The 11181-nt window shown below is 43.7% G+C and overlaps 1 protein-coding gene across 1 annotated transcript in view; it reads left to right on the plus strand.

The window, feature by feature from the left end:
- Nucleotides 1-11181, plus strand: part of SLIT3 (slit guidance ligand 3) — a 589888-nt gene that overhangs the window by 239580 nt on the left and 339127 nt on the right. The gene's annotated exons all lie outside the window — the stretch shown is intronic.

The following is an 11181-nucleotide window of genomic DNA, read 5'->3' on the forward strand; positions in this document are numbered from 1 at the left end:
TTGAGCGATAAGTGAGAAGAATGGCAGAAGGGCCCTTGACAGCAAGCAGTATGGTCCGGCAAGTCCCGGGCCAGCGGGGCTGTTCATTTCACTCTACTGACCGGAGAAAGTGCTCTCCTGACACACCTCTTCTTTTCTCTCTCGTTCTGGAGCCATGCCACTTACTCGAAGGACAAATGAGGAGGAAGGGAGACAGCCAAGAGAGAATAAATGGTTCAGCTCTGCTGGGAGACCAGGGTCCCAGTCTGGTTTTGCAAGGCTGCTCACTCCCTGGGGCAGATCCAACAATTGTGGCAGCATTTCTTGACCAAAATGGAACCAACAACCAATAAAAACAGCACCACCAACCCACCCGGGGAGCTACAGGACACTTCTGTTTTGTTTCGCTTTCACCCGTTTCCGAATATAGGTTTGTGTCTAACAGATTAAAGTGTGTTGGCTATCATTTGTCAGCCCCAAATGCCGGTTTCTGTGTCTTAATGTCACTTCCCCTTACCACTACAAGAAATCTTCAGACAATTAGAAAGTTCCCAGCTTCCTGCAGGAAGGCCAGAGCCCTCAACCGGACTTCCTAGAGGGAAGCGAGTATTTCTGATGCTTCCCTTTCAAGCAGTTTTTATCATTTTGCTTCCTATAATATTGATTTCATGCTTTTCTGTATATTGGAGCCAATATATTTTTTTCCAACCCCAGATATTTGCTTGTGCCCAGAAAGTTCCCGTGCCTCGGGAGTTGACAAACGCGTGACATGGCCTCACCCACTGCAGCAGCCCAAGGGGCCGCTGGCAGGCTGTTGGCTTCATAAGTCACATGCCTGATTGTCCTCTCTGTTCAAGCTGGGTTTGCAGTCGCCCACTGAAGAAGGTCCAGGGCAATGCTGGTCACGGTGTTGCTAGATTCCTAAGGCCCCAAGCTCTGGCCTGTTCTTTGTTCAATCTAATCTGAAGCTCAACATTCCAAGAGCAGTAGCTTAACTAAGTGGGGGATTTTTTCTGAGCAGCTGAACCAGTGGAGGAAGGGAGCTGAGTTTCCCTTTCCAGATTGTGATTCCTTCCAGAGGAATCCCATGCCACCTGCAGAGATGAGACAAAGTCAGTCACTACAACAACTTAATGTGGCTACTATTAGCTGAAGCAAAAATTCTGTGGCATTTAACGTGCATTACTGTTCCTCAGATCTGAAACTCAGAACTTGGATCGGAACTTGCTTTCTATACTCAAAGCTCAAAAGTACAAATAATTCTGAGTCCTTGGCAGCAACAATGGAGGAAATCTATAGGCAAACTAAATATCTTGCTTCAAATGTTGATATTGGTGGTGATGCTTGAATTCCAGTAAGTCTGATGAGGAAAGTCACTGTCCTTACTCTTGTCCACCTCATCTGTCACCCCAACTCGACGACCAGCTTCACCAGGACAGAGAATGTCTGACAGTTTGACGAGCTGTATTTGGTAAAAGATCACTAAGGACAGTCATAAGGAATAATAATAAGCATTCATTGAATGCTTACCAAATGCCTGGTTTTGTTACTAGAATGTTTTATACCTTAACACGTTGCCCAGAGGTTAGGGCAACTCTGTAAATGAGCTGACGATGCTGTTTAAGAATAAGGAAACTGAGGGGTGCCTGGGTGGCTCGGTGGGTTAAAGCCTCTGCCTTCAGCTCAGGGCATGATCCTGGGGTCCTGGGATCAAGCCCTGCATCGGGCCTCTGCTCGGCAGCGAGGCTGCTTCCCTCGTCTCTCTCTCTCTCTCTCTGCCTGCCTCTCTGCCTACTTGTGATCTCTGTCTGTCAAATAAATAAATAAAATCTTTAAAAAAAAAGAAGAAAAAGAAGAAGAAGGAAACTGAGGCTTTGGGACGTCAAGCAAGCTGTCTGAGAGACTACCGTGGACTGAATGTGAGTGTTTGAACCTAGTCTGCTGCCGAGTCTGTTCTGAATCCCCTCAGCTTCTCCTTTCTGCTTTGCATTTCATTCAAAGGGCTTTCAAAAAAACCAACAAACAAAATGAGTTTGGGGGACAAGATGTGGATCTTGAGAGTAGTGAATTTGACATTTTGCTCCATTTTGTTTCCTTCTTTTCTTTCTCCCTTACACAACCACTTACTAGACATTGTGCTAAGCCGACTGTAGCCTGGTCCCGCTTTCAAGTCGCTGGTCGCCTAGATAAGCAGGTGACCATACAGTGCTTCCTTGCCTCGCAGCAGGCCGAGGGACTTCATGGAACCACGCCCCTGCATCCTGCCGCACAGGGGCGGGAGGGCTCCCAGCGAAGAAGGACGTGGTATATGGGAGGCCTGGAGGCAGGAAGGCACACAACATAGTCAGGGAGAGACAACACATCCGGGGGAGTTTGGTCAGACCAAATGGATTGAAGGAGCTCTCGTGCAAGATGCTGATCATAAGGCTAAATGGAAATGTCATTTCAAGCCGTGCTATGGAGACATTTGGAGGAGACTAGAGGAAGAGATCCTAGTAAAGATGGAGGCCAGCCCCTGTGCTAGGACAGAAGGTATCAGAGATGAGGTAAAGGGTTGACTTCAAAAGACATTTCAGTTGTAAAATCCACAGGGCTTAGAGACAAATTGTCATTGTCAGCTGGAATTGTCCACCAGGCTGAGGCTGAGGACGTGGCTTGACGAGGACGTGGGGGAGACATCCCCAGTGCAATCTGAGACATGTTGCCTTTCGAGATGCCTGCAGGCCATCCAGGTGGAGAAGTGTATTTTTTCAGCTATGCATTGTGTTTTGTGTTTTTGTTTTTATTTTTTCACAGTCTGCAAATAGAACTTGAATCCTCCTTCGAGAAGTGAAGTTGCCAGTAAAAATAATGTCAGCATTAGTGTGTCTTGACTGTGGCTGGAATAGGGCTATTGTAGCAAAGCCCAGAATACAGAAAGCAAATGGTGATTGTTAGCAGTCGGGGACAGGCTCCCAGCTGCTAAGTAGGGGTTTAGGCCTGGAGAGGGGGCTAGGGGGTTGAGGAAGGATGGGGGTGGGAAGGCAGGCAAATTATCTCTAAGAAGAAATCACTTTTGTTTTTAATTTTACACACATGGGGCTCATAATACTTGCAGGAACAGGGCTTAGCGATGGAGAGAGATGGAGAGATAAGAGTGAGCCTCCCTTATTGAGGGGCTGGGGGGCACTGTTGCTTTCCCCTGGACTGATTTCGGTGCTCACAGAATGGATTTGGGGTGATGATCAACAAGAAAGCGATTCCCAACCCTCTCCCGACTTTCATGGCTTTCTTCATGCTTTGCTACATGCGCAGCCCCCTCTCAGCCCTCCGATCTGCCCAGAGTGCACCCTGGAGTGTCCTCCGGAGAAGTTTCAGATATACGCCAGAGATTATGATGACTCTCTCTCGCACCTTACTTTTACTTACCTACCTTCTTACTTTTTAAAGCAAGGTCGAAAGTCACCAGCATCTTCTGCAATTTACATCACATTCTAGAAGCCTCACCTCCCTTCTTGTATTCATTTAGGAATGTTTCATTTCTGCAAAAATGGTGCTGTGATCTTTGCTTTTCTATGCATGCCTTTCATCCTGCGCTCACAATGTGCTGTGCAGATGTTCCACGGCCAGACCCTGGTGCCCCCTAATTTGCTCTGTGATCCCCCGCTAGTTACAGTCCCTCTAGGCCATACGTTTACCTGCAGCTAGGCACACAAACAGGACACGTTGGGAGGATGTGGTCTCCTCTGTGCATGGCCTTCTACTTCTCTGCCTTTGCTCATCAAACTCTCCCCATACTCTCTGCCTTCTCACCTCAGGCCATACAGCTCCCTCTCAACAGGTTGCTTTCATTTGTTAATTCGATATGTCTGTTTTGAGTGGCATTGTAAGTATTGTGCCTGTGTGTCCCCAAGGATATAGCCATGAACAAAGAGTCAAGAGTCCAGGAGCTCATAGTATAGTGAGGGAGATGACAGAGAAGTCAGCATAAATATACCATCTGGTATGTAGACGCTAAGGTAAGGGCAATTGCAGGGTGCTCTGGGAACGCAGAACTTGGGCCCCTTACCAGGGTGAGGCAGTGCAGGCCTTCCATAGGAAGTAGGAGCTGGCATGCTATGGTCTGGTTCCTGGATCCCAGGTCTACTCTTTACAACTTGTATTACTTTGGGCAAATTACTTAACACCTCTGTGCCTTTACAATGTGATAATGAATTTAAAACTTAGTAAAGTACCTAGCACATAGTAAATGCTTAATAAGTACACCTAGTAAGTATACTTCATTCATTCATTCATTCATTCATTGACTCCCTCATTCAGTCACTGCCTGCTGAGTACCGACCATGTGCTGGACAATGTTCCTGAAGGTGTGAAGAGGTATGGCCAGGTCTTGGAAAATCAGTTCTTCTAGAAAGTAAATTACTTCCTCCCAGCCCATTTTATCCTGCATGGACTTTATTTGGAGAAAGTCTTTGAAGTGATATTAATAGAAATTCCTTTTGCTGCCTCTAGAAGCTGCAATCAAGAGGCCTTCGCTAGGGGTGAGGGAGAGCCCAGGCAGGGAACTAGTAGCAGGTGTAGCTCAGTCCAGCGTGCACATCTCAGGCTCTTCTTCAGCTCCGCTTGGCTCCCACTCACTGCAGCCTACAGCAGTCCCCCCTCTCCTGGGACCGCATTGCTCCCAAACGCCATCTCAAATGTAGGTCTGTTGGGTGCCTGAAGGTTTGACCAACACCCACTGCATCTGAATACTTGCAATTCTTGGAAATAAAATGCACCGGTCCCGGGAGCTCTTCCTGAGGGAGAACCTGGCCATCTTACTGATACATTCAGCTACAGCTGCTTAGAACCCTCACACAGAGGAGGCAGAGAGTCTGTAAGCCAGTGCTGTTCGCCAAGACCTGAGCATGGCCCAGCGCCTCTACGGCTGCATTGCCCTAGAACAGCTCTGAACCGTGGAAGAGTCCTCCCTGTGCTGGGATGGACAGGGGATACTTCTCCAGAGAAAATAAACTTGCACGGTACAGAACCAGGGAAGGCTAGACTTATTGCTATCATGACGCTCCAAAAATGTAGCCATAACGAGTCTCCTTTTCTGGTTCCAGAATGCAGAGCTAGGTTTTTCAGCCCCATTGAATTGAGAGATGGTAAAGTACCATTGTTTGGCGTCATTCCCTTTCCAGCAAAATCTTGTCTTTTTTTTTCCCTCGAGGTATAATTCCAGTAACACAGTATTCATCATTTTAAAGTAAATAGTTCAATTTCGAGTATATTCACTATATTGTACAACCATGACTGCTGTCTAATCCTATAGCATTTCCATCACCCCAAAAAGCAACCTGTTATCCATTAGTCTCCCTCTCTCCATCCTCCCCTATAGCCCTGGCAACCACTAATCTACTTTTTGTCTCTATAGATTTGCCTGTTCTGGGCATTTCATATAAATGGAATCACTCATGTGTACCCTTTTATGTCTAACTTCTGTCACCTAGTATAATGTCTCCAAGATTCATTCATGCTATAAGTATTTAAGAGTACTGCATTCCCTTTTTGTGGCTGAGTAATATCCCGTCGTATGGATAGAGCACTTTTCGTTTATCTGGGCATCACCTGATGGGCATTTGCCTTGTTTCTACCTTTTGGTTATGATAATGCTGCTAGTGGAAATTCATGTGTAAGCTTTTGTGTGGATAGGTGTTTTCAGTTGTCATGGGTATATACTTAGGAGTGGGATTAGTAGGTTGTATGTTAATTCTGTGTTTAACTCTTTTGAGGAACTTGGGAAGAGTTTTCCACTACTGCCTTCACCATTCACGTTCATGCAGTATATGAGAGTTCCAACAATATACGAGAATTCCATTGTCTCCACATTCTTGCCAATACTTGTTATTGTCCTTGATTTTTAAAGTGTGTCCATTCTAGTGCCTACGAGATGTGAAGCGGGGCCCTTTCTTATGCCTACTAATTCGGCTGTTACAGGCTTTTTCTACTTCTGTCTACCCATAGCCATCTTATCGATGATCCAGAATTTTTCCTAGAACAAAAAGAAAAATGATGGACAATTTTTAATATTTTGTATCTCTCGTAGTTACATCCTTCTTGTTAACCCAGCCAGAATCTGCGTAATTCCAATATTGACCTCCCAAATCACATACCTTCCAAAGACCAAGCTCCCTTTTACTCCTGTTCTTTCCTAATTTTATGACCTGAATTTGAGAAACCATAGATAGCGACTCCCCCTTAAAGCCGCCACCCTTCCCTCCCTGGGCAGCTGGAGGGAGGAGAGAAGGAGCTCATTGTTTCCACATTCTTCTCTTTATTTCCAAACCCAGGGGTTAATGAAATGTACAACTTTCTTCGGAAGAAATTAAAAGCAAAGCATAATCACGTCAAAACTTACTCTTCAAGAATTTGTGCTTGAACCTAGCACCAGCTAGAACATAGCTAGTGTAAAGTGTCTTCAGGAGAGAATTTAATATACACATTATTAAATTATATTAAACCAGCTTCAGGGAATGGAGTGTTTTCATGTATTTTAGTTGCGTGTTCCTATTACTTCTATGCATTGGGGTTATGACTTAAAAATCCTTATCATTAAAATAAGTCCTGAAGGATCTCCAGCAACCAGTGACATCATCAACTCATTGTATATAGTTGTGGGTAATCTGTGCATATTTTGTAACTCAAAGTTTTCTAGTAAATTTAAATGGCCATGTGTCTCAACCAGCCCATATTAATGAGGTTTTTATTCAGTCGGATTTCTAACAAGACCAGAAGAGTGAAATGCAAAGCAAAACAGACTTAAGTTTGAATTCCAGCTCTGCTCTGGCTAGATGACCTTGGCCAAGTCACTTTTCTCAATATATGAGATGAGATTCCAGTATATAGGTTTCAGGGCTGTTTTGAGAAGTAAATGAGATAACTTTTGTAAAGTGTCAGCACAGGGACAGTCACATAAATAGCAGGCATTCAATAAAGGGAAACCATTAGTAGTAGTACATTTAAATAATTGGTATATTCCAGAAATGGTGCAAGTAAACCCTTTTTTTTTTTTTTGTCTTGTGGATAATGAAACGTATTAACTAGATTAGGAAACTGATTTTTCAGGAACACTTTTTTGTAAATGGATGAATCGCTTCGAGTTTTATTCGGTTGAGATACATTTCATTTTTTAATACTAGGATTTCTTGAAACAGGACACACCTATCCAGAATCTTAAGGCCCCATCTCCTGTTTCTGAAAAATACCACGGTTTGATTCTCATGTTGGCAAATGCTGATGAGGCAAACAAACACAACCTCCCCACCCCCACCATCAACCTTGACATGAGCAGACTATGTGTGAGAACCCAGTGTCTGTGGACTGAAGGAGGTACCAGCTCCTGGGAAAAAAAAAAAAAAAAAAAAAACAGTTTTACTAATCTTGTTCTCCATTGGGATTTTAAAAGAAATCTCACAAAGATGTTTTGGTTAAAATGAAAGCAAAGTGTTCAAACCATAATAAGGGTCTCAATTATAACCCTGGGAGAGCAGATGGGCACCGGATTTGATAGAGGACCCTTTTAGCACATCTGTCTTTGATAACTTCTAACACAGAGACTGGCGCCTTTGAAATTAATGGGTCACTCCAAAGCAGTGTTTTAATAATGCAACTGAGAACTTTTTGTTATGTAGAGCAGTCCTTACTGGTGCTGACTTTGAGGACTGAATTAATTTTTCATGAGTTCATAGTGCTTTAGGCTACTATTCCAGCTTTTCCTGGTTTCTAGGTTTGGGGTTTTTTTTGTTGTTGTTGTTTTTGTTTTTTAGTGTGTAGGCTTTTTTTTTTTTTTAAGGGTGATTTGTTTTAAGCATCTCCATATGAAGGTTTTGGGGAGCTCTATTTTCTCTTTGGTCACTGAATGAGGGATTCTCAAGAGCTTGAAAATTCTCCAATAAGCCCTATCTCACTTTGCTTCTAAATATTCTTCTACCATCTTCCATTTTACTTGCATGTCATGGACCAGCAATGTACACACAGCCACTGAATCCAGAAGGCAAGTCGGGGAAGCAAGCTACCCTCTTGGAGAGAAGTGCCTTCTTCAGAACTGTAAGATTTGAATGAGGAACGAGATCCATTGCTTATTTTTTCCTTTTCATTCCAAGAAGGATTCTTAAGGCTCTCTACCAGCCCACTTGTGTTCCTAAGAGATTCTATCCTCAGAAGTCTGGTTGCTGGAAATGAGGGTCTTGTCTAGTGGAAATAGAAAGTACTTACTTTACCGTTACCCTATCTTAGAGAGCAAACTCAGCCTCCTTATTTTTGGAAGTATTTTCCAAATACTCTACTCCACACAGATTGGCCCCACTCTCTGAAGGCCTATAGGAACCATACAGTCTGCAACATCGGGTGTAGCATTTAATCATCCACAGCCATTTATCAAGTAATATATATTCATGGCATGAAAAAAACAGAAACGATCTTTTAGCCTGTCTTTCCCAGCATTTTATAAATATGTCATATCTCACTAGCTTGTAAGCACAAGAATTGAAGCGTGCCTGACATTTACTTTTATAGGAAGGAAGGTACAAAGGAAGGGAGGGAGGGAAGGCAGGCCCATGGTTGTTCTATAGTTCAGAAAACTTAATCTAAGTGCTGAGGCCACCGCAGATGTCATGGATTGGGGGTGAGGGGAAGCTCTCCAAAGTCTTCCCTGCACATCCTCCTGTGTTTGAGGTAGATGCTCCACAGTATCTGGGACCTGGCTCCTCCAGCACTGTTCACACTCAGTTGTTACTAGTCATGTGCCTGTCTGGTACCCCCACTATACTATGTTCCCCGAGAACAAGGAACTTGTTCTGTGTCTGTCTTGTTTGCAGATCCATGCCCAGTGCTTAGCACACAGCCTACATACAGCTCAGTACATGTTGGGTGAATGAATAAAGTTGTTCATGAACGAAAGAGCCGTGTAAATTAGTTGGGGCTTCTCCAAAGAAATGATCCTGAAAAACAGTATGTGCATATCCAAGGTATTTAGAATTGATTCAGAGAACGGTACTGTACTTCTGTAATTTAGTTTGGGCATCATGGTACCAGGAATCACAAGAAGAGTGACAGATATGGAATGTTGGGGCCAGTAAGGAAATTATGGGCGGCTGTTTCTCACTATTACTCACCAGCTCTATCAGTTTCGGAGCCTCACTTAATGCATCATCATTTGCAGAGGTGGGGAGTAGGAGAAAGGAGCAGGCTGTAAGAAAGATTTCTGTTCTCTGATGGTAGTAGCTAAGTAGCAATGGTAGGATACCTACTGGTAGGATTCTTCAGGTCATAATGTATGCACAAGACCCCCCCCCCCGCCTTTATTAAGGGATAATTGATTGAGGTCAGAAGTTTTGGAGAGTCCTGGGAGATTTTTAATCTAGTGCCATCATGCAAAGCTTACTACATCAATAAGACGGTTCCGTAGGGGGATAGAGGAGTAATTGAGATGCCACACCAGCTGGAATCCAGATGAAGATACATTTGGAAGCTTAATCACAATCATGTTCTACACTAAATATTCATCCGTCTGTCTCCCAAAGAGGACAGGAAATTAAGTTGTCAAGGGCAGGGGGGATGTGGATTTAGCTGAAAGAAGAAACCCACACCTCAGCCTTAATCTCTAAATATGCAAGACTGTCTTCAATGGTTGAAGCAAAATCCTCTCCTTTCCAGTTTTATTTTCTGAGAAATATTTGAGCTGTTTATACACAATTTATCAGCTTTACAGTTACCGAAATGGACTGTTAAGATAGCTCAGGCTCCTCACTGTGGGATAAATACAGATGAACAATGCCATCTCAATAGAAAAATGCTTTACTGAGCCAATATAGAAAAGTATTAAAGTTGTGTAAACATGTGAGGAGCAGCAGGGGAATTCCTAAACAGAGTTGACGGGCTGTGATTGCACATGCCTTGGGGTACTGTGTCCTGAAAGTTGAACTAAACCCTGCATATAGTCAGTAGGAATTATATTGCATACTGTGGGTATTCATTCATTTTTTTTTCTTTTTTTATTTCCAAGTTCAACTCTTAGGGGCCCTTCAAGACATCTAAATTTCATTTCAAAGGATGATTTGAAAAATGTGTATTGTTGCCATACATTAGATGATCGTCTCCTTCACATTTTGGTCTGACATTATGAATCAAACGTTGGCTTTAATGAAAGGGGACAGTGTCCTGTTAGAGGAGGAGGTTATATGAAACAGGGTGTCATTGGATGCAAGTAACAGAAAAATCTCCACTCAGATCAGTTTTCATAAGGTGTACAGGCTTCCCTGCTCTCTGAAAGTTCGCTTGATGCCCACCATATTTTTATGAAAGGCCCACCTTAGTACCTGTTTTTGCTAACTGCAGGAAATCCAGAGAGGATTTTTGCTTTTACAAAATGGTGACTGCTTCTTTGCTTCATGCCACTTCAGCTTACCAAAGGCTTCATAGGAATCCTCTACTTTTGGATAGCAGGGAAAACCTTTACTTCACGCGATGGAAGTCTTTAGGTGGGGGATACCTCAGATGCAGGATATTAGAGCTCCTGTCCTGCTTCTCCATGGCTCTCTTGGTGCTCTGCCTCCCCCAGTGTGTTGACACCATTCTCTAACTAGGACTTAGATGGCTGTAGGACATCCCAGCTATCACATCCTAATGCTTGAGTTTCCACCAAAACCAAGGTGTCATCTCTTCTCTAGGCATTTCTCTGAAGGAGTAAACATCCTAGAAGCTCATTAGTAGAATTGCTCTCACATGAAACCTACCTCGGCCAGTCCACTGATGATGATGTTACAGCCGTCTTTGCTTGGAAGTGGTGGTGGGAACATACCCATTTTGTGAGTAAGACATAGCCATCCATGACGTCACCCAGTTCACATGGTGCAGCCGAAGGAACACAGGCCGTGTGGAGTCAGAGGTGCATTTGAATCCTATTCTTGTCACTAAATACCTGTGGATCACTTACCCTCCGTGAGCTTCACTGCCCGTTGGGTAAAATAGGAGTATGACCCACCAAGATGGCACACAGAACACTGGGTAGGCACAGCTCATTCCTAACTCCCTTTCCACATGTGCCTTTTCATTGAGCGGGTCTTGGTGCCAACTTGCTAGCTAATACGTGCTTGTGCCTCCTAGGCTTAGGTGTCTGTTTTGTAATCCTATCTCCTAATTGATGTACCGTGTAACGTATGATTTAATTAGATGTATGTGCAT

This window comes from Mustela erminea, chromosome 3 (genome assembly GCF_009829155.1).
Source record: "Mustela erminea isolate mMusErm1 chromosome 3, mMusErm1.Pri, whole genome shotgun sequence".
In the NCBI taxonomy this organism is placed as follows: domain Eukaryota; kingdom Metazoa; phylum Chordata; class Mammalia; order Carnivora; family Mustelidae; genus Mustela; species Mustela erminea.